Consider the following 25,368-nt stretch of genomic DNA (forward strand, 5'->3'; position numbering starts at 1 on the left):
CCAGATGGTGCCACAGCCAGTCAGGATGCTCTTGATGGTGCCCTGGTAGAAAGCCCTAAGGATTTCAGAATTCATGCTGAACCTCAGCCTTCTGAGGTGAAACACCAGCCAGTATGTACAATCCAGGTGAGATCTTTGGTGATGTGTATATCGAGGAACTTGAAATGACTTACCCTCTCATCTACGGTCCCACTGATGTCTCTGTTTCTCTCGTAATCCAGGTTGATTTTTTGATATTGAGGGTAGGGTTGTTTTCTTGGCACCACCGTGTCAGGATGTTGACTTTTCCTTTGTAGGCTGTCTCATCATTTTTGGAAATAAGGCCTATCAATGTCATGTCATCTGTAAGTTTGATCAACAGATTGGAGCTGTGTGTGGCAACACCGTTGGTGTATAGGGAATAGAGGAGGGGGCTCAGGACACAGCCTGGGGGCTCTGGTGTTGAGGGTTAGAGGGACAGAGGTGAGGGAGCCGGCAGGAAACCCAGGATCCAGTCGCACAAGGTGGGGTGTAGGCCGAGATTTCTGAGCTTCTTGTCGAGCCTGGGAGGAATTATGGTGTTGAATGCTGAACTGTAGTCCAAGAACAGCATTCTCACATAAGGATCCTTTTCCAGGTGAGTGAGGATGGTGTGTAGAGCTGTGGCTATGGCATTGTCTGTTAATTGGTTGTGTCGGGAGGCGAATAATAGGGGGTCCAGTGTGGGTACTAGCATGCTGCAGATGTAGCCTTTAACCAGCCTATAAAAGCATTTGTCTATGATTGAGTTGAGCTTAACAGGATGACAATCGTTCAGACATGTTACTTTGGATTTCTTTGGTACAGGGACAATAGTGGATGTTTTGAAGCAGGAGGGCACTCTACACTGGGAGAGGGAGAAATTAAAAATGTCTGTAAACACACCAGCCAGCTGTGCCATGTACAATTTGAGCACTCGCCCTGGGATGCCATCCTGCCCCACTACCTTGCTGCTGTTGAAGCGCTGGAATGACCTACGAACTTCAGCCTCGGAGATGAATAAGGTGCAGGTACAGTACTGATTACACTATAGTCTGTTACAAATCTTTATGCAGAGAATGAAAGTTCTAACGCGTTAAAAGTTCAAAAGAAGGAATAATTATTTAGTCTAGGGGTTTGAGGAAATGGGTAATCTCTGAAGAAGAGCTGCAGGAGGGTTGAGTCATGTGGTGTAGATTTTGTGTCCTGGATCGGAGTTGAGTGGGTGTCCTGAAGATGACTTTATTTTTATATTCAAAGCTTCAGAAATTTTGCCAAAGATTTAAAATTTGTTTACTTAAGCCAACTGAGCCATAAACATTGTTATTAGCCCAATGGAGCAATAAAAATTTTTATTTCATGCCAACAGGGCATAATGCATAGACATTATTAGGCTAATGGAGCCACAGACAGTTTTTATTGGGTGAATGGGGCCAAAAACATTGAAACAGTTATTAAGGCAACATGTTGACATAGTATTTTTTTTAAAAGTACAGAGTGGAGGCCAGAAACCCTAGTTTTTAGTAGGCCAGCTGGGCCAATAAGTACTGAAGCAGATATGATGGCAATGGAATTAACTGAGTTTAAAAATGCTTTATAAGGGCAGCATTTACAGGATTCTATTACACACTGTAATTTACCTTTAGCTGTGGCTAGTCGTGGGTTTCAGTCTGGGTTTTACCAGCCTTACTGCTTTGTCACCTTGAGCCATACACGACTCTCTTGTACAAATCTTGCCCTGCCTTAAACTCATTCACAAACCTTGCCAAACCACAGTCACTCCACATTCTGGTGGCTCAGGTTTAAAGTTCTTTCATCATTTTGAAGTTGGCATACTTGCACCTTGGGTCAGATATGGACCCTCCTCCCCATAAGCCCCTGCCGTCTACCTAGCTCAACCTCTCCTTTCTTTGTCTGTACTTCTGGCAATGGAGCCCTCCGTTGGCCGGAATTTGGCTTTTGGAATTTCACTTTTCAATAACACAAGAGACTCTGCAGATGCTGGAAATCCAGAGCAACACACACAGATGCTGGAAGAACTCGATAGGTCAGACAGCATCTATGGGGACAAATAAATAGTCAATGTTTCAGGCTGAGACCCTCCATCAAGTCCTGCTGTGTTTCTCCAGCATTTTGTGTGTTGTCTTTCCAATGTGTCATCTCCCTAAATGCTCACCTTTCAAATTCTTCCTCAGAACCCCATCCCTGTGATCACTTTTGAAAGTTAGACAAGCTGAAGGGGTAAGGCAGCTTCTTTGGAGGGAAATGGTTTGGGTCCAAACCCTTCATCAGCAATCCTCTATTGACGCTGCCTGATCTACTGAGTTCTTCCCACTTTATGTGTATGCTGCAAATTACTGACATTTGCATTCTCTTGTATGTGTGATCACTCTAATTGTTCTTTCCTGTCAGCAATCTCTTCTCCACATGTCTTTAATCAAACTCTTTGAGAATGAGAGTTTTAGCATTTAAGGCCCTACCTAAATAATGTCCTTGCTTAGTTCAAATCTGTCCCTTTAGAAAGTATAATGTTGTGCTTATTGTGTTTGGATTTTTGATATTGAATGTTGAAGGCCAAGATATTATTCAACACAATCTAACCCTGACAGAAGATTCAGTCTTCTATAAACTGATTTATTTTCACATCCATTGATATTTGTCTTTAGTTACATACAAAAGATGTACATTGAACAGTACAGACCATCAATGCTGTGCCAAACTTTTAACTTACTCCACGATCAATCTAATGATTTCATCCACATTGCCCTCCATTTTTCTTTCATCCATGTACTTATCTAAAAACTTCTTAAATGTCCCAGTATATCTGCCTGTACCACTCCTCCTGCCAACACATTCCACCCTCCATCTAAAAATTTACCTTTGACATCCCCCCTGTACTTTCCTCCAATCACCTTAAAATTATATCCTCTCAGATTGCTTTTCCACCTATCATTTCCTTGGGGAGAAGTCTGTGTCTGTCCACTATATCCATACCTCTTATCATTTTATACACCTCTATCAAATAGAGGATTGAAGACAAATAAACTTAAAATTGAATTTCAGTAACAGAGTACATCATCCTGTTTGCTTAGTGGAACTGACTAAGGATGATTTTGATATTTCAGTGACATTTATTAGAGGGTAATGAAGTTAGCTACTTCATTGCAGCAAACTGGTTTTTGGTGAGACGCCCACTTGAGAGCTTTCATTTTTACTTGGGTCTCATATCACCTCAAGAAAACTTAAGGAGTGAGAAATGTAAGATGTGAGGACCAAAGAGCTGCTAAGGAAAAGTTGAGAAGGTCATTTGGCCCAATGGTTTCCATTAAAACAATCTCATTCCCCTTCCTCTTATTAATTTATGGAGATACAGCATGAAATAGGTCCTTCTAGCCCTTTGTGCTGCGCTGTCCATCAACCCCTGATTTAGTTCTAGAGACAATGTACAGTGACGAATTAACCTACCAACCAATATGTCTTTGGACTGTGGGAGGAAACCCATGCAATCACGGTGAGAACGTACAAACTCCTTACAGGCAATGGTGGGAATTGAACCTGGGTCGCTTGTACAGCAAAGTGTTGTGCTAACCACTACATTACTGTGCCACTCTATAGCCCAAGAAGTTATTTTCTCTTACATACATATCAATTCTGGTTTGATTTTTTTTTTCCATTCAGCTACAGTTTGAGGTAATCTATTACTATCAATTAATGTTTTTTTGAATAATTCCCTAACCTGTATGTCTTTGGGATGGGGAGAAAAACAGAGCATCCAGAGGAACCTCACACAGTAATAAGGAGATTATGCCAGATCTACTCAAGGACAGGTTTGAACTGGGGTCACAAGTCCCTGGGGTTGTGAAGCTACCAGACATGCCACTGAGCATCTGTGATTTTAAGTAACACACACAAAACGCTGGAGGAACTCTGGCAGCACCTATGAAAAGTCAACATTTTAGGCTGAGGTTTTTCATCAAGACTGGATAGGAAGGAGGAAGATGCCAGAATAAGCAGGTGTTGAGAGGGGGGAGGGAAAGGAGTACAAGCTAGAAGGTGATAGGTGTGGCAGACTGAGGGGGAAGGTAATTGGGTTGGGAAGAGGGAATGGAGTGAGAAGCTGGGAGATGATAGGTGGAAAAGATAAAAGGCTGAAGAAGAAAGAATCTGATAGGTGAGGAGGATGGACCATGGGAGAAAATGAAGGAGGAGGATCTCCGGAGGGAGGGAATAGGGAAGAGGTAAGAGGGGAGTAACAATGGGGAATGGAAACAAAAGAAGGGGGAGGGGGAAGAATGTTAGAAAAATCGATGTTCATGCCATCAGATTGGAGGCTACCCAGATGGAATATGAGGTGTTGCTTCTCCACCCTGAGAGTGGTCTCAGTGTTGTACAAGTGGAGGTCATAGACTGATATGTTGGAATTAAAATGGCTGGCCACCAAGATTTGTCATTGTGTGTCTTTTTTTGGAAGATAACACAAAAAAACTCAAACAAGAGAAAATCTGCGGATGCTGGAAATCCAAGCAACACACACAAAACACTGGAGGAACTCAGCAGGCCAGGCAGCGTCTATGGAAAAGAGTACTGTCGATAATTTGAACCCAGAGCCTTCGGCAGGACTGGAGAAAAGAAAGCTGAAGAGTAGATTTAAAATGTAGGGGGAGAGGAGAGAGGAACACTAGGAGACAGGCGAACCTGAAGGGTGAAGTAAAGAGCTGGAAGTTAATTGATGAAAGGGATACAGGGCTGGAGAAGAGCACATCTGACAGGATAGGGCAGAAGTCCATGGAAGAAAGAAAGGCGGGGAGGAGCACCAGGGAGAGGCGATGGGCAGACAGGGAGATAGGTGAGAGAGCGAAATGGGAATGGGGAATAATGAATGCTGAGAAGTTCGAGAAATTGATGTTCATCCATCAGGTTGGAGTCTACCCAGACAGAATATAACATGTTGCTCCTCCAACCTGAGTGTGGCCTCATCACAATAGTAGACAATGGATAAAAAGAACTCGCAAATGTAAATGTATGGATAAGGTGGATGGGACATAATGAAAAAGAATGTGAATTCATCTTCATTTGTAGAAAAACACTAAAATCACAGGGTAATTTTAATTAATGCGATAGTAAGAGATGTTGATGTCCAGTAGAATCTGGAACATGACTTGTTGAAAGTTTACAAGCTGAGACAGATACGTTGACCTTTATTGCCACAGGCTGTTAGTGCAAGAGTAAAATTATTGCAATTATGTAGGGTCCTGGGGACAAAGGGCATACTTGTCCTGGCGGGAGTTCAGAGAAGATTCAGTAAATTAGTATGATTGTAAATTGGTATGATTGTTAAATGAGCAGAGAATGAAGGGACAAGGGCCATACTTTTAGACAGTTTTGTTCTGCACATCCACTTAAATGGCAGCTATGTTGTTTTAATAGGGATAATAACATTTACTGTTGTGTATTATTTTATGACAGTATTTGTAAATCAATGAATTTTCTTGCTAATTACCAACCAGATGCAAGAATCCCAGATGGCAAATGCACCACCTGATGAACTTTCCAGATCGTTAAATTTGATCTTTTACCTTAGTGCCTCGTAACTGGAGCAGAAATTGTGGTATATTTTGTTAATTTGAAGTGTAAGTGTTGGTTTAGAGTCACAGAGTTGTGCTGTAGAGAAACAGGCCCTTTTATACCGACTACCACCTCACTTGCGTGCACAAACTCCATACCCTGCTATACACTGTTTAGTCAAATATCTATACAGATGCCTCTTAAATGTTATTACTGTTCCATAATACCACAAGACCATAGAACATAGGAGCAGAATTGGGTCATTTGGCCCTTTGAGTCTGCTCCATTATTCCATCATGGCAGATTTATTACCCCTCTGAAACCAATTCTTTTGCTTTCTCCACAACCTTTAACACCTTCACTAATCAAGAACCTATCAACCCATGCTTTAAATACAACCAATGCCTTGGCCTTCACAACCTTCTGCAGAAATTAATTCCACAGATTCGCCAACTTCTGGCTGAAGAAATGCCTCCACCAACTCCTCTAGCAGCTTCTTCAAGGTACCATCTTCTGTTAGTGTGACAAAATTACTTCTCAACTCAAATTTAAAACTTTTTCCTTTCACCTCAAACTTATAAGTAGTTTTACACACTGCTGTCATACTACCCTACCTATGTGTCTCAAAGTTTTATATACCTCTATTTTGTCACCTCTCGGTCTCCTTTGCTCGAGGGAAAACAGATGCAGCCTTTCCAATCTGTCCTCAAGCCCTCCAATCAAGGCAACATCCTTGTGAATCTTTTCTGCATCATCTCTTAGCTTAATCATATTCTTGCTAAAGTGTGACAACCTGAACTGCACACAATACTCCAAGTATGGCCAAACCAATGTTTTCAACACACAAGAGACCTGCAGGTGCTGAGAAAAATACTGAAAATGCTGCAGGATCTCAGTAAGCCAGGCAGCATCTATGGAGGGGAGGAAATGGTTAACATTTCATCCTGATGAAGGGTCTCAGCCTGAAATATCCAATATTTACTAGAAGTGTTTTTGTTTTGTACAGTGCAAAGTCCCAATTCTTATCTTCAGGGTCTTGGCCAGTGAGGGCAAGTATGTCATATGCCTTTCTCACCACTCTGCCTGTCTGCGTTCCCATTTTCAGGGAACTATGTATCTATTGTGTATTGCAAGGCAATGTCTCTCTGTTCAACAGCACTACCCAAGGCCTCGAAATTCACTTTATATATCTTATCTTGGTTTAACTTCTCAAAATACATCACACCACATTTATAGACAATAGACAATAGGTGCAGAAGCAGACCATTCGGCCCTTCGAGCCTGCACTGTCATTTTGAGATCATGCCTGATCATCTACTATCAATACCCAGTTCCTGCCTTGTCCCCATATCCCTCAAATCCCCTATCCATAAGATACCTATCTAGCTCCTTCTTGAAGGCATCCAGAGAATTGGCCTCCACTACCTTCCGACGCAATGCATTCCACAACTCTCTGGGAGAAGAAGTTTTTCCTTATCTCTGTCCTAAATGACCTACCCCTTATTCTCAAACCATGTGCTCTGGTACTGGACTCTCCCAGCATCTGGAACATATTTCCGGCCTCTATCTTGTCCAATCCCTTAATAATCTTATATGTTGCAATCAGATCCCCTCTCAATCTCCTAATTTAATTTGTCTGAATTAAACTCCACCTTAGCTAGTTTTCAATTGCATCCTTAAGATTGAGATTGTTATGACCTTGGACATATGTCACGGGGCTCTGTATTGAAAGCTTAATTACATCACAACATACATTCAGCTGCATATGAATTGCTGCAATGAGCAGGTGTGTTTCCCTGGTGTGTGATCTTAGTCAGTGATAGAATAGCCCACGAAATGAGTACAAGAAGTAGCAGGTCCTACCATCTTGTTCAGAGAAGCAAACAGAGTTAATTTCAACAGGGTGCCTTATCAGTTATAGACACAAGAGATGGCAGATGCTGGAAGCTGGATTAATGACCAATCTGCTGGAGGAACTCAGCTGGTTGAGTGGCATCTGTTGGGGGGAAGGATTTGTTGACATTACAGGTTAAAACTCTGAATCAGAACTCAGGACTGAGATCTGCCTACTGCTTGTTTGCCGCCTTAACATTTGGGAGGGAAGTTCAAATTGGTATTGCCATTGGAAAGAAGCTCAGTCATTGGCAAAAAAAAACTCTGAGGACCTAACCTGATCCCAGCATATCGATGCAGTTATAAAGAAGGAAAGACAGCAACTATACTTTATTAGGAGTTTGAAGATATCTGGTATGTCAACAAATACACTCAAAAACTTTACTGTGGAGAGCATTCTGACTGGCTGCATCACTGTCTGGTATGGAGGGTGGGAAGTTGGGGGGCTTCTGTACAAGACCAAAAGAGCTGCAGAGGGTTGTAAGTTTAGTCAGCTCCATCTTGGGTACCAGTCTACAAAGTACCCAGGACATCTTCAAGGAGCGGTGTCTCAGAAAGGAAGCACCCATTATTAAGGACCCCCAGCACTTAGGACATGCCCTTTTCTCACTGTTACCACCAGGAAGGAGGTACAGAAGCCTGAAGGCACACACTCAGTGATTCAGGAACAGCTTCTTCCCCTCTGCCATCTGATTCCTAAATGGATATTGAATCTTTGGACACAACCTCACTTTTTTAATACATTATTTCTGTTTTTGCACAATTTTAAATTTATTTAATATACCTATACTGAAATCAATTTATTTATTATGTTTGTTTTTTCTTCTTCTTCTATATTTGTATTTCATTGAACTGCTGCTGCTAAGTTAACAAATTTCACATCACAAGCTGTTGATAATAAACCTGATTTTGATTCTTCACTCTTTGGAGGATACAAAGAGCCCAATGCTGATCTGGAAGAACACTGAAATTCTTCCTAGGGTTCTAGGGTAACGTTTATCCCGAGACCAGGAGCTTCCAACCTGCTGTCCATGGATCCCTTGCTTAATGGTATTGGCCTATGACCATAAAAAAAGGTTGGAAACCCCTGTTCTACACAAGTAGCCCAACCAAAAGAATTGCATTGCCTGTAAATATTTGTTGCACAAAATATTCAGTACAGAGTATCAGATTAACCTCTTTATACTTTCCCCATCTGACACTAGCAGCATGACCCTCTATTCTATAAGGAACTTTTGATGGTTCTTGGTTCGTACTTGCTGGAGTTTAAAAGAATGAAGGGGGGATCTCATTGAAATCTATTGAATATTGAAAGGCCTAGATGGATTGGACAAGGAGAAGATGTTTCCTATAGTGGGGACTCTCAGAATAGAAGGATATCCCATTAAAATAGAGATGAAGAAGAATTTGTTTAGCCAGAAGGTAGTGAATCTATGGAATTCATTGCCACAGACAGCTGTGCAGTCCAAGGTATTGGGTACATTTGTAGAGGAGGTTGATAGGAGGGCATCAAAGGTTATGAAGAGAAGACAGGAGACTGGGGTTGAGAAGGGTAATAAATCAGCCAAGATGGAATGGCAAAACAGAATCGATGGGCTGAATATCCTAATCCTGCTCTGATGTCTTATCATCTTATACCACTCTCCTATGTGTGTTTAACTTGCTGACTTTAAAAAGGAGTCAAACAGAAGTGTGAGAGGGAAGGGTTAGATTGATGTTGGAGTAGGTTAAAAGGTGGGCACAACATCATGGGCCAAAGAACCTGTGCAGCATTGTTCTATACTCTTCTCTGAGCATTGTCACCTCATCATGGTGGAAAGGCTTGTGAGTTCCTGAGATCCAGAGAGCTGTCCAGAGCTTAGCTCCTGGTGGAATTGGCCATGGAGGTGAGGTTCCAGATAAAGAGTGACCCAACCTAGACTTCAACAGTGGAGCTGGATGAAGATGATGACTCTTCACAGCAGCTGTGAAGGGAATTCTGATATCATCTGTAAGCAGTATGTACATCCTTCCCAAGGAATGCATGTATTTTCTCCAGGTGCTCCAGTTTCCTCCCACAGTTCAAAGACACACTAGTTAGTAGGTTAATTGGTCATTGTAAATTATCTCATGATTAACCTTGGGTTAAATTGGGCTTTGCTGTGCGGCACGGTTCAAAAAGCTGGAAGGGCCTCTTCTGCGATGTGTCTCAATATTAAAAGGGTCATTTGCATGCCATGGCATTGGCCCCTGACCCTACTTGTCAAGAAATGTGTGGTGACTGATGTACATCAGCCTCCCCACTTTAAACAATGTCATGCACAGGTGTCCTTCATCCTTGGGAGAACATCATACTCAACTCAAATGATTGCATTAGTACTACAATGTTCTATATTCTTCCCTTGACTCCTATATCAATGAAACATCTATTCAGTATTCCATTTGCTTCAGTGCAAATGCTTCTCACTCTTTCAGTCTCCAGGGAGTTTATTAGTTTTATTTATTAGTTTTAGTTTTATAGGTTTATTATTGTCACATGTACTGAGATACAGTGAAAAGTTTCAGTTTGTGTGCCATCCAAGCATGTTATTCCATATATAAGCACATCGAGGTAGTACAAAAGTAAAATACAATATGAAATATAGAGTTACAGTTATAGAGAAGTTCTGGTGCAGGTAGACAAATAAAGTGCAAGGGCCTTGGGAAGGTGGATAGAGTGATCAAGAGTTCACCTTTATTGTATAAGAGGTCTGTTCAGGAATCTTATTAGAGTGAAATAGAAGCTGCTCCTGAGCCTCCTGGTTGCAATCCCATAACTTACTCATCAGGAGACCACGGTCAGGCAAATCAGTAATAACGTCTCCTCCTGAATGACTATCAACACAGTTGTTGCTGGTAGAATCTCAGATGGTGATAAAAAGGATTATAAATTGGTTGTTTGAATAGTGTCACAACAGCAACCTCACTCTTACAGCAACATCAGCAAGACCAAGGAACTGATTGTGGGCTTCAGGAAAGGGATGCTGGGAGAATGCATGCCAGTCCGCATTGAAGGGTCAGCAGGGGAAAGGACGAGCAGCTTCATGTTCCTGGGCATCAGCATCTCGGAAGGTCTATCCTGGGCCCAACACATTCATGCAATTATGGAGAAGGTGTTCCGGCGGCTCTGCTTTGTTAGGGGCTCGAGCAAATTTGGCATATCACCAAAGGCTCTTGCAAATTTCTGCAGATGTACAGTGGAGAGCATTCTGGCTAGTTGCATGGAGGCTCCAACATATAGGATTCCAATAGGCTGAAAAGTGTTAGAGACACAGCCAGCTCCATCACAGGCACTACCCTCCGTTATTGAGGGCATCTTCCAGAGTTGGTGCCTCAAGAAGGTAGCACTATGGCCTGGGCTTCTTTCTCCACCGCGGAGTGCCGAATTTCAGAGCCTTGGAGGGTGCGAGAAAAGAATGCTACTGGTCTGCCTTCCTGATTAAGGGTAGCAGCCAGAGCGAAATCGGAGGCATCACACTCCACTTGGAAGGGAGCGGTCTCGTCCACTGCATGCATCGTAGCTTTGGCAATGTCCGCTTTAATGCAGTTGAAGGCCGCGCAGGCCTCAGCAGAGAGGGGAAACGAGGTAGACTTGACCAGGGGGCGAGCCTTGTCTGCGTAATGGGGGACCCATTGGGCGTAATAGGAAAAAAACCCCAGGCACCGTCTGAGGGCCTTGAGAGTGGTGGGAAGAGGGAGCTCTAACAGGGGGCGCATACGTTCGGGATCAGGCCCAATAACCCCGTTTTCCACGACATACCCAAGTATAGCAAGGCGGGTGGTACCAAAAACACACTTGTCCCTGTTATAAGTAAGGTTCAGAGCTGCGGCCACTTGGAGAAACCGTTGGAGGTTGGCGTCGTGATCTGGCCTGTCATGACCACAGATGGTGATGTTATCCAGATAGGGAAATGTGGCCTGCAGTTGGTACTGGTCCACCATCCGGTCCATTTCCCTCTGGAAGACAGAGACACCATTCGTGACACCGAAAGGGACGCGCAGGAAGTGATAGAGCCGGCCGCCCGCCTCGAAGGCGGTGTAGGGGCGGTCCTCTGGGCAGATGGGGAGCTGGTGATAAGCGGATTTCAGATCTATTGTCGAGTACACCTTATACTGAGCAATCTGGTTGACCATATCCGCGATGCGGGGTAGGGGGTATGCGTCAAGCTGCGTAAACCTATTGATGGTTTGACTATAGTCCACCACCATCCTATTTTTCTGCCCAGTCCGAACAACAACCACCTGGGCCCTCCAAGGGCTTGTGCTCGGCTCAATGATCCCCTCCCTGAGCAGCCGCTGCACCTCCGACTGAATGAAGGCCCGGTCCCCCGCGCTGTACCTCCTGCTTTTGGTTGCCACAGGTTTACAGTCGGGGGTCAGGTTGGCGAACAGCGGTGGGGGAGGGATCTTGAGAGTGGAGAGGCTGCAAGTGTCGGTAGCGCAGCTGTTGGCCTGGTTCTGGATGGGATGTGTGTGTCCGTGTGTGTGTGTGGTCAGTAGCGGGGTATGTGAAGAAGTCCCACAAAACTGAGGATTCTTGACAGTGAGTGGTGGGAGGGGCCCGTCGTATACCATAGTCACACTTTCGAGATGGCTCTGGAAGTCCAGCCCCAATAGCACAGGTGCGCACAGATTAGGCATGACCAGCAGTTCAAAGTCCCGATATTCTGTGCCTTGCACCACCAAAGTCGCTTCACAACCCGCCCGGATGTCTGCGGACTGCGACCCAGAGGCCAAATGGAACCTCCGACTGACCGGCCGCGTTGCAAGTCCGCAGCGTTGCACTGTGTTCGGGTGAATAAAACTCCCAGTGCTGCCCGTGTCAAACAGGCATCCAGTCCAGTGCCCCTCCACCTGGATGTCCATCATGGACCTTGCGAGCTGGTGTGGGGCGCTTTGGTCGAGAGTCACAGTGGCCAGAGTTGGATCGCCGTCGGGGTACCCGGTCAGCATCGGAGGATCGGGGGCGGGGCGTACTGACGTCGACAAAGATGGCCGCCCACATCCCGGCATGCAAGATGGCGGCCCCCACGTTTCACCCGCAGCGCTGCACTCCGCTCGAGGTTGAGACTTACAGACCTTGGCGAAGTGGCCCCGCTTTCCGCAGCTGGAGCAGGTCGCTTCTCGCGCTGGACAGCGTCGTCGAGGATGTTTCTTTTGGCCACAGAAATAACAAAGCACGAGTTTCTTACGGGCCACAGCCGTGGTCTGGGTCGGGGAGCTCGTGGAATGGCGACTGGCGGCGGCGTTGGCGAATTCGCTCCCGGGAGCAGGCGGTGGCAAGGTCTGAGGCGTCCACGAAACCGGCGGGGAATCGCGCGACTGGACAGCGTCGGCGTTATGCAAAGCAGCTTCTAGAGCGTTGGCCTTCTCTATCGCCGAGCTTAAGGTAAGATCCGAGTTCTCCAGCAGCCGCTGGCGCATGTACACTGACCTCAGTCCCGTCACAAAGGCGTCTCGCACCAGCAGCTCCACATGCTGTTCTGCCGTGAGCGTCTTGCAGTCACAAGCTCGGACGAGTGTCTGTAGTGCTCGGAGAAACTCAGCGCACGATTCGCCAGGCCGCTGTTGCCGGGTAGCTAAGCGATGTCTTGCGTAGACGGTGTTCACCGGCCGCAGGTACTGTCGTTTGAGGGCGTCCAGTGCCCCTTCGTAGGTCGGCAGGTCCCGGATAAAGGAGTAAACTTTGGAGGAGACCCTCGAGAGTAGGATTCTGTGCATAACGGCGGGTTCAGTCGATTGGAAGCATGCAAGCCAGTGTTCAAAAGCGAGAGCTGCGTCAGGGTCTTGAGGGTCCAAATCCAACCGGTCCGGACGCAAAACGGGTTCCATGTTTTAAAACTTCCAGTCAATAAAATTGATGCACCATCAATAACTCACACTGAGACGTAGGCGAGATATCGGCTTTTATTGACTGGAAGAAGGAACCAGGAGTGAGTGTCTATCATACAAGGTCCTGGAGACTGAGGCCGATCTTCAGGCCGCAGGTCTCCTTTATACAGGGGCCTGTGGGAGGAGCCACAGGAGCAGTCAGCAGGGGCGTGTCCCGACAGGCACATAGTTCACCACAGTTAGGGGCTCGAGCAAATTTGGCATATCACCAAAGGCTCTTGCAAATTTCTGCAGATGTACAGTGGAGAGCATTCTGGCTAGTTGCATGGAGGCTCCAACATATAGGATTCCAATAGGCTGAAAAGTGTTAGAGACACAGCCAGCTCCATCACAGGCACTACCCTCCGTTATTGAGGGCATCTTCCAGAGTTGGTGCCTCAAGAAGGTAGCATTCATTATTTAGGGCCCTCATAATCCAAACCATGCCCACTTTTCATTACTATCATCAGGCAGGAGTCCCAGGAGCCTCAAGGCATCTTCCACTCTGCCATCAGATTTCTGAACAGTCCTTGAACCCATGGACACAATCTTGTTATTCCTTTCTTTGCACTTTTTGGTTATTTTTTAATTTATGGTAATTTTATGTCTTTGTACTGTACTGCTTCTACAAAGCAGCAAATTTCATGTCATGTGTCAGTGATAACGAATCTAATTCTGAGTCTGAATCTGCAAATGCCTCACATTAGTTACTGCTGGCCTTGGAAAATAGCTAATTACAAAGTAATAATTTTAGAGAAGTTTTTATGTTCAAGATTTTTTCCACAAATTATATTGCCCAGTACAGACGTGTTACACTAATCTCCATAGTAACAGACTGCTCTGCAAAATATGGACAGATATAGACATTGACGGCACAGCTGGATTTAGTTTCAAATTGTTTACCACTGTAACCAAGAGCAGCTGGTGTCCCCTGAGATGGAATCACACATATATACGCCATAAAATTTACTTGTACTGCAATAGGACAGGAGTTTGTACTGCTTCTGCATTAAGATTACTTCTAGGTAGGATATATAATCAGAAGCCATAACTGAAATGATATTTTGTTTATTCCGACAACATAGTCCATTCCATTACAATCAAAGCCCTCCCCACCACTGAAAACAAGGAGTGTCACCACAAAAAGGCAGCATCCATCACCAAAGACTCCAGTCATCCAGGCCATACTCCCTTCTTGCTACTACCATCAAGCATGAAGCACAGGAGACCAACATCACCAGGTTCAGGAACAGTTATTACCCTTCAAACATCGGGCTCCTGAACCACTGTGGATAACTGCACTCACCTCAGCACTGAAATGATTTCACAACCTGTGGACTCTCTTTCAAGGACTCTAAACTCATGTTCTCAGTTTTATTTATTTATTTGTTTATTATTTGCATGATTTGTCTTCTTTTACACATTGGTTGTTTGTCAGTCTTTGTTAAGTATGGTTTTTCATAAGTTCTATTGTATTTTGCTATTTTACTGCTTATGCCTGCAAGAAAATGAATCTCAACATAGTATATGATTAAATACATAGTATATGTATTTAATAATAAGTGCACTATGAACTTTGGTCTATGTTACTGAAGCATCCACAATGTGGTGTGAAGAAACACACTACCTCAGCTTCAATTAGTTGCAGTAAATCAGTTTTTCATTATTTTTAGAGGATGTCAATTGGTTTAAGCACAGCCCAATTGTCAATTGTTAGAAAACTTAAAATATTTAAAATTAGGATTAACCATATATGGTACATTTCCACGTATCAGAAATTTGCTGTGGTGTGTTGGCACAACATGCAACAAAAAAAAAATCAACAATTATAATAAATAAATAATTATATAAAGTTAAAGTTAAAATAGGGATTTTGAATAAAATGGGCATAAATGCACCAATACAGGCATGTATCTTCAAAGTAAACAGCATTAGAAAAAGTGGTTTAAAATGTTTACAGTACAGTAGCCTCCGAGGTATCCAAGACACCTTCAAAGAGTGGTGCCTTAGGAAGGTGGTGTCCATCATTAAGGATCTCCACTTCCCAAGACATGCCGTCTTCTCATTGTTACCATTGGGAAGGAGGTACAGAAGCTTGAAGCCACACCCTCAGCGATTCAGGAACAGCTTTCTTCCCCTTTGCCATCTGATTTCTAAATGGACATTGAACCCATGAACACTACCTCACTATTTTTTGCCCTACTTGTTTTAACTTAACTATTCAAAAGACACTCTACTTATTGAAATTCCATTTCTCTCCCTCCAAACTTATTTAGCATGTATTTCATTATGAAGTTAACAAATCTCACAATGTATGCCACTGATATTAAACCTGATTCTGATTCTGGTTCAAAGATAACATAACAATTATCCTGAACCCCAGATTTTAAAATATAAAATCACAATACAATGTTGAAACCGCAATTAAATAAAATTAAAATAAGTAAGTCAAACCTACACAGACATTTTGATACTGGTTGGTAAATATAGGGAGTTACAGGGAAAGGTTGACTAGCTTAGGACTTTATTCCCTAGAGTGTAGAAGAGGGGAGATTTGATTATGCAATACGAAGTTATGTAGAGAGGGTAAATGTCAGCAGGATTTTTCATCTCAGGTTTGGATGAGACAAGACTAGAGGTCATGCGATAAGCAGGAAAGGTGAAGTGTTTAAGGAAACCATGAGAGGAAACTGTTTCACTCAGAGGGTGGTGAGAGTGTGGAATGAGCTGCCAGCAGAAGTGGAGGATGTGGGTTTGATTTTAACATGTCAGAAAAAATTGGATAGGTACAAAGATAGGAGCAGTATAGAGGATTATGATCCAGGTGCAGGTCGATGGGCTATTAATAGTTCAGCACAGACTAGATGGGCTGAAAGGCCTCTTTGCTGTACTGTTCTATGACTCTATGACTCCTTTCATAGATTGGCCCAGCTAATGTGAAGCTGAGAGTGGAAGCAAAGGGAAGCTGACCTCACTCTGATCAGCTCATAGTCCAACCATTGGCTGGCTCTGCGATGAAACTGCATTTCAGCAGGCATCAGCCTTCCACGTTTGACCACAAAAATCCGCAAGTCCAAGACGTTGTAGGATATGAAAGGCTGATAGCCAAAGGTGCCCTACAGATACCAAGCCATCAGGCAGTATAACTGTCCTCAAGAATCCCAGGTTTAATCTGGGCTGAGCAAACTGATTTGTCTTCTAGCTGCTTACTTTGGTCTCAGTGTTCTTGTTTACAGTGGTCCCACTTCTGACTGGCGTCCAACAGTCCCTTTGATATTTACGCTTGTAGATAGCTGTTAAGGGCAGATGGTATTTCTTGGCCAAAGCTCACATGTGTAAAACAGATAATCAAGAGTAGTTACATGATTTCTATATAAAAATGAGTTACAGTCACTAATATAATTACGGGGTTGAGATAGATGAAAGACAGAATAATGAGCATGTGCTGTGATGAATAATTGTTCCCTCTCAGATCCCAGTAGCTGCAATTTGGCTTCACAGATACTGGCAGCCCTAGTGCCTCTTCAAAGTAAACATTCATGTGTGAGAACGATTGAAGGTTGCCAGTCTTGTGACTGAAGATCCCCTGGGGGTCCAGAACCTGCGATGGAAAGACCTTTATTCTGTCTTGCTCAATACAAGCACCATGTGAGAAAGATCAAAACACTCCATCTTTTATTCATCTTCACATACAATAAGTCATAACAGATAACTGACATTTCTTGAAATGTGATCACAACAATTTTAGAACACAGTGCACAGGACATAACAGCATAGCACAGGTCCATTGGCCGACGATGTTGTGTTGACTTTTTAACTTTCATTCTAAAACTTCCCTGCTACACAGGCCTCCTGTTTTTCTGCCATCCGTGTGCCTATCAAAGAGTTTCTTAATGCCCCTAATGTATCTGCCTCTGCCACCATCCCTGAAAGGGCATTCCATGCACCTGCCACTCACTGTGTAAAGAAATTATCTCTGAAATTCCCCCTATACTTTTCAATTACTTTCAAATTATGCTCCCTTCTTTTAGCCGTTTCTGCCTTGGGGGAAAAAAGTCTCCGGCTATCCACTCCTTCTATGCATCTTATCATCATGTACACCTCTATCATGTCAGGTCTCATTCATCTCCACTACAAAGAGGAAAGACCTATCCCGCTTGACCTACCTTCATAAGACATACTCTTTAGTCCAGACAGCCTCCTGGCAAATTTCCTCTGCACCCTCTCTAAAGCTTCCACATCCCTCCAATAGCAATATGACCAGAACTGAATGCAATATTCCAGCTGTGGTTTAACTACGTTTTTACAGAGCTGTAGCATTACCTCGCAGCTCTTGAACTCAATGCCCTGACTAATGAAGGCCAATAAACCACACAACTTGTTACCGACTCTATCAACTTGTGCAGCAATTGTGAGGGACCTATAGATAAAGTCCTCTGTTCCTCCACACTCCTAAGAATCCTGCCATTAATCCTGTATGCTATCTTCAATTTCGGCTTTCCAAAATGAATCACTTCACACTTTTCTGTGTTGAACGCCATCTGCCACTTCTCAGCCCAGCTCAGCATTTTGTCAATGTCCCATTGCAACCCACAACAACCCTCCACACTAGCCACAACTCAACCAATCTTTGTGCCATCTGAAAACTACAGACATACCCCACCATTTCCCCACCCAAGTCATTTATGAAAATCGCAAAGAGCAGGGGTTTCAGAACAAATCCCTGTGGAACATCACTGGTGACCGACCTCCAGATAGAATACTTCCTACCTACTACTACCCTCTGCCTTCTATGGGAAGATAACTCTGTAACCACACAGCCAAGTTTCCCTGGTTCCCATGCCTCCTGATTTTATGAATGAGGCTACCATCAGGAACTTTATCAAGCATCTTACCAAAATCCATACATACCATATCCACTGCTCTACAAAAACCTTCATCAATGTGCTTTGTCATATCCTCAAGGGATTCAATTTCTTTTGAGGTGATTCACCTGACTGCTATCTGGGACATGCCATGGTCCAAGTTTGAGACAGATAACATTCGGTGATCAAGGAATTTTACTCTAAATTGTTCAGTGGTTCCAATGTCCAACCCATTCATCTATCATTTCCCTCTATTGATGGCTAATTGCTTGTGGCATGTTGCCCAAATGCATTAAAATTTAACCAGTCGAGGCCTGTTAGCCAGAGCCCAGAGTCTGCAAACCTCTACTATTCTGCAGGAAAAGTCAAAGCCCAATGTCTATGAGCCCAAGTTCAAGTACACTGGGGGCAAGAGGACAAAGAAGATGTCCCTGTCTAGGGTTTAGAAGATTGTGTAATGTGTGGGTGAGAGGGAGGAAAGGGGTATGTCTGTTTTGCTCTTGTTTGTTACTTGTGTTCCCTGTTGTTCTGCTGAACATTGTGGGTATGCTACGTTGGCACTAGAACGAGTGAAGACATGTGTGAATGTGGCCTTGGGTGTGTTAGTTGTTAATACAAATGAAACATTTTGCTGTATGTTTTGATGTACATGTGATAAACAGACTTGAATCTTGAATTATCAATAGTAATTTTTAACACGTGTTATTCTTTGACCTTGGCACTTTCTCCTTCGGGAAATAAAAATGGTTACATGGCAAGCAACAATGTGTAATTTGCAGGATTTACATGGAAAGTCCTATATAATCTTCATATGTTGTCTCTAATTTTAAATCTTTCCTACTGCTGACAATTCTGTATGAATATTAATCATTCTAACCAAAACTATTGAGTGATATTAGACTGGTTCTATTTTGATTTTGATTTGTGTACAATAGATGAAAATAGATGTTTCAGCATGTGTTCCTTTATTCTGATTTATCTTGATAAACACATTCATGCTTGCAACCCTTCTGACTGATTTCTATTGACATCCACCACAGGGTGTGGTTGAAGTGAACAACATACATTAGACACACTTAAGGGAAGACTGCACAGGTATTCGGATGTGGAGTGAATGACGACTAGATTTATTGGATCTTGATACTTTTGCGATTCAAAGGTTCTTCAGAGTCAAGAAAATGGCTTAATACTTGTTTATTTAAAAAGCAAACATGAGGAAATCTGCAGATACTGGAAATTTAAGCAACACACACAAAATGCTGGTGGAATGCAGCAGACCAGGCAGCATCTATAGGGAGAAGCACTGTCGACGTTTTGTGCTGAGACCCTTTGTCAGGTCTCAGCCTGAAACGTCAACAGTGCTTCTCCCTATAGATGTTGCCTGGCCTGCTGTGTTCTACCAGCATTTGTGTGTGTTACTAATACTTGTTTATAGCCATTTTATTAGGTGTTACCCAAATGAAAAAATGAACATGAGAGAAGAGCTGAGAAAACAAAGAAAAGAAAAAGGAAAAAGCAGTCAAGGTCTTATCATACTTAGTCTAGAGATAACTAAATTCCTGTGTTGACAATTAACCTAACAAAGGTTTTAGTGACTACAAATAACTTACAGTATACAATGGACAGATTTAAGTAGTGTGACACCTGCTATTTGTTTAATTCTTGGATTAGACTGTTTAATTATTATTCTCTTTGCAGTTTAGCAATTAATTATCCGCTTGTATTTTATATAATTACTTACATACAAGTAATGCTTTCTATGATTCCTGGTGGCTATAGTATGTACAAAACAGTTTAATATGCCTCTAGTGGTTATACACAGTATAATTCTATCAGCTTCTTTCTTTGCTCTGCAGTAAGTGAATCAGAGTTTTTTCCATTGGTTAATTTTTACTGCAGTATTGAATAAGTACTTTCTAATTGGTTAATTATTATCTATAGGTTTGAATGGAATTTTTCTTATCTCTATGGGTATAAAATAGCTAAACATAAAGCAGTGCAATTGTAATCTTCTTTAATCTTAGCTTTCCCTGTCATTATTTGTTCAGTTATTCTCTGTTCTATTGACTCTTATTAAAAAAATCATCTAGCAACAATCTTTGTGCCTCTTTACTGACTTCTAAGAGCACTTTAAACACCAGAATCCATCATTCTGAAACCAAAGATGTTTGCAGAGAAATACAGAATCAACAGCACTGTAATTAACCCCAATCGAACAAACCTCAAATGTCAGCATGGACTTGTTGAGCTGACTGGCCATTTCCTTTGCCCTTTATCCTACCTAATCCTTTTTGAGCCTCTATTACTCTGCTAAAAGCCCATTTTCCTGATGAAATGTTAAAAGCCTGAGCTGAAAATTTGCCAAATGTTTAAAAAGCTAATGACAAACTTAACCATAATTACAGCTAGTTATGTAAGTAATTACCTGGATAAAAAAGGAAGACAGTTGATAATTTTCTGTGTGTAACCAGAATGAGATTGGTTCTTCACTGGGACAGAGAGGTACTTCATAACAAAGTGGCTTCACAAATAATGCTCAGCCCCAAGAGGATTAAGAACATTTTTCCAAAGTGTTCTTTTCTTTTTATTCTTAACCCTTATGAAATTCATACCATCCATTCAAATGATCATGCTTACCATCAACTGAGAGAATACAACATTGATAGTCTGGCATAAACATTATAATTGTTGAATGTCACATGTCACACAAACACACCACAGTAAAGACCCCAATACATGTAATTGTATACAGTGAATAAAGTTAATTCTTAATTTCTGATCCATTGTCAATCTGAAGTTGTAAGAGCAACTCACAGAGTTAAAAAAGAGATGACATTATAAAATAAATCCTTTGGAGATTAATTGGAATGTTGCGATTGGCTGGCTTGTAGCGGCAAAGAGGAAATGGATCTTTGGAGTCTTTTAGGGCAGTCTAAGAGTATTAAACAGTAACTTTCTAAAGAGAAGTACTGAACAATGTGGAATTATGTAGGAAAATTGGACAAATTTAACTCCAACCTAATGCTCAAAACAGCTGGCAAAGTCAGAATAGTTCTGATCTCTATCTGTGCTGACTGATTTCATGATGGAGTAAAGGGAATTACAGAGGCATGAGAGAAGCTGGCCAAATTTGATTGGAAAAGTGACACCAACAGGGGTAATGGCAGAGCAGCAATGGCTGGGCTTTCTTGGAGCAATTTGGAAAGCGCAGGATCAATACATCCCAATGAAGAGGAAGTATTCTAAAGGTAGAGTGATACAACGGTGGCTCACAAGCTAAAAGCAAGAGAGGGCATACATCAAAAAGTAGTGGGAAGTTAGAGGATTCGGAAATTTTTAAAAACCAATTGAGGGCAACTAAAATATGAAATATGGCGGTAAGCTAGCCAATAATATAAAAAATTATTCCAAGCATTTTTTTTCAGATGTGTAAAGAGCATGAAAGGCAAGAGTAGATATTGCACTGCTGGAAAATGACACTGAAGAGTTGATAACGGGATGAGGAAAAGCTGGACAAAATTAAGTATTCTGGTCTAGGTGCTGGTCAGTGGGACCGGGCAGAAAAATGGTTCGGCACAGCCAAGAAAGGCCAAAAGGCTTGTTTCTGTACTGTAATGTTCTATGATTCTACGATTCTGTTCAAGAAACTTTTGAGGTGCACATTTGGAGTGAAGCCCCCTTCTTCTGTCTGATGAACTACTTGCAATGCATTTTTGTGCTCTTCCTAATTCATTTTCAAGCAACAAATAAAACCGAATGGAAAATCAGGAGTTAATGAGCAATGCAAGAGCTGGATCATTCTCCTTCTGGGCCATGTGCGCATCGGGTGGGATGACCCCACCTCCAGGGTATTTATAAACTTTTTCAAACTACTTCCTATTCCCATCCAATAGACTGCTGAACCTACCCAATCACTTCCCGCTGAGCTGAACTGACCTTAACCCCACCCACTTGCTGAATTTTTGAAGATTAAGAGGTTAGATTTATTTATCGCATGTTCATTGAAACATACAGTGAAATGGGTAGTCTTCTTCAATGACCAACATGGTTTGAGGGTGTGCTGGGTGCAGCCCACCAGCAAGGAAAGTCCACAACTTACTAACCCTAACCCCTACGTCTTTGGAATGTGTGAAGAAACCAGAGCACCCACAGGCAAGTGTGTATTGATTTTTGATCACTTTCTAAACATTATTTCACTACTAGAGACTTTGCCAGCTACTGGTTATCACTCCCAATTGCAGGTCCTTGCCCCAGCTATTGATCACTTTGCAACATCATGGACAATTCCCAGCCAACCCCATTTCCAACTATTATTATTGTCAAAATATCCCACCAATCCGTCTGAACTAAGTCTAAGGAGTTTTCCTCCCTGGACTAAGTTGATTTCCATGTGTCCAGCTGAATTCCCCATCAACTAACCATCAAGAGTGGAATTGATTGGCCTGCTGGTTAATGCACCTAAACAGGTACTTTTCAATTTCAAAAGTATTCAAAAGTATTTCAAATCAAAATCAGGTTTTTTATCATTACATATGTCACAAAATGTATTGTTTTGCAGCAGCAGTACAGAGCAATAATAAAAAATACCGTAAATTGAATAAGTATTGCAAAAAGAGAGCAAAAATAGTGAGGTAGTGTTCATTGGTTAGTTCATTATCCACTCAGTAATCTGATGGTAGTGGAGAAGAAGCTGATTGTAAAATATTGACTGTATGTCTTTTGGCTTCTGTAACTTAACTCCATTGGTAGTAATAACAAGAGGGCAAGTCAAGGGTAATGCGGGTCCTTAACGATGGATACCGCCAAAACAAGGTATCATCTTTTGAAGATGTCCTTGGGGGTGGGGAAGACCAAAGCCCATGATGGAGCTGGATGAGTTTACAACCATCTGCAGCCTTTTCTTATCCTGTGTAGTGGCCCCTCCAAACCAAACATTGATGCAACCAGTTAGAAGGATCTCCATGGTGTATCATTCGAAATTTACTACAGTCTTTGGTGACTTACCAAATCTTCTCAAACTCCTAATGAAATATAGTGCCTGCGTCCCTTATTTGTAATTTCAGCAGTATGTTGGGTCCAAGATAGAACTTCAGAAATGTTGACACCCAGGAACACTTTGCTCACCCCATCACTGTTCCTACAACCCATGGATTCACTTTCAAGGACTGTTCATCTCATTTTCTCAATATTTATTTATTTATTCTTACTTATGTTTTTTCTTTTGCATGTGCACAGGTTGTTGTCTTCTGCACACTTGTTTGCCCATTCCGTTGGTGCCAGCTTTCATTGATTCCATTATGTTTCTTGAATTTACTGAGTATGCCTGCAAGATAAGGAATCTCAGGATTGTATGTGGTGACATGTCTGTACTTTGATAATATATTTACTTTGAACTTTCAACTTGAAACCGCTCCTGGTTGCTGTTTCAAAATGTTCTGCCCATCTTCTAGCGCCTCTGCCAAATGCCATTTTCATAGGCAAGTACAGGGACATTGGCAGGTTACAGCTGTAAGCAGAATCCCAGTTGAGGGTAACATTCCCTCACTAATATCCAAACTCACAGTTTGAAATTGGACATAATGAAAAACAATGGAGAACTAAGATGAATTCCCCCCTGCCCCCAAAGATCAATAACTGTCCTCTTGTGGGTTTGTGTTTGATGAGTCCTCTCTACCCAGCCACATTCATCTTTCGTACCAGCAATGAACAGGACACAAGGAACATGCAATTAGAAATGGACCATTGGGGGAATACAATTGCACTGTCTCTGTTTCATTTTCTGAGTGCTTAACTCTTAATTTTATGAAAAAAAAACAGCAAAGAGCTAAGAGGTGTGAGATATCCCACTTACGTAGACTGGAATAACAGAAATCTACAGAACTAGTTGGAGAAGTCTGGGTTTCATTTCATAATTTTAATAGAAAAGAACTTTACTAATTGCAGTCTCAAAATATGACAAACCCTTTCAAATACAATGAATTGCATTGGAGATATTCTCACTGCAGGCAAAAAAAAATGTGGCAGTCAAATGGTGAGATGAACTCCATATACCTGTCTGGACACGCCCCCCCCCCCCCAGCTGACGGCTCCTGTGGCCCCTCCCACTGACCGTGGTTCCTCCCACAGACCCCGGTATAAAGGCGATTGAGGCCTGAGCCCTGCCCTCAGTCTCCAGGATGTAGTATGGTGGTCAATTACTGCTTGTTCTTTCTTCCAGTCAATAAAAGCTAATATCTCACCTCACATCTCGAAGAGTTATTGATGGTGCATCAATTTTATTGACTGGAAGTTTAAAACATGGACAGCATTTTACGTCTGGAAAAATTAGACCTTGATCCGCAAGACTCTGAAGCAGCTCTTGCCCTTGAACTCTGGCTTGCATGCTTCCAATCATACTTGGAACAGATTCCAGTGACTGAGCCTGGCACGAAGTACAAAACATTACTATCTAGAGTAAGTCCGAAAGTATTCTCTCTTACCCCTGGTCAAGTCTACCACATTTCCCCTCTCTGCCGAGGCCTGCACGGCCTTCAGCTGCATTAAAGGGGACATTGCCAAAGCAACGATGCATGCGGTGGACGAGACCATACCCTTCCAAGTAGAGAGTGATGCCTCCAATTTCGCGCTGGCTGCTACCCTCAATCAGGCAGGCAGGCCAGTGGCATTCTTTTCTCGTATCCTTCAAGGCCCTGAAATTTGGTACTCCGTGGTGGAGAAAGAAGCCCAGGCCATAGTGGAAGCTATTAGACACTGGAGGCACTATCTCGCTGGCAAAAGGTTCACCTTGCTGACCGACCAGCGCTCAGTTGCGTTCATGTTCAGCAACCAACAGCGGGGCAAAATCAAAAATGACAAAATTTTGCAGTGGAGAATGGAACTCTCCACCTACAACGATGATATCCTGTACCAGCCTGGAAGGCTCAATGAGCCCCCTGATGCCCTATCCCGGGGAGCGTGTGCCAGCGTACGGCTCAACCAGCTATACGCCCTCCATGCACATCTTTGCCACCTGGGGGTTACCCAATTTTACCATTTCGTGAAAGCCCGGAACCTGCCTTACTCCCCTGAGGACATCAGGACGATGACCAGGGACTGCCAAGTCTGCGCTGAGTGCAAACTGCACTTCTACCGTCCTGACAGGGTGCAACTTATCAAGGTC

Source organism: Hypanus sabinus, chromosome 8 (assembly GCF_030144855.1).
Source record: "Hypanus sabinus isolate sHypSab1 chromosome 8, sHypSab1.hap1, whole genome shotgun sequence".
NCBI classification, from domain to species: domain Eukaryota; kingdom Metazoa; phylum Chordata; class Chondrichthyes; order Myliobatiformes; family Dasyatidae; genus Hypanus; species Hypanus sabinus.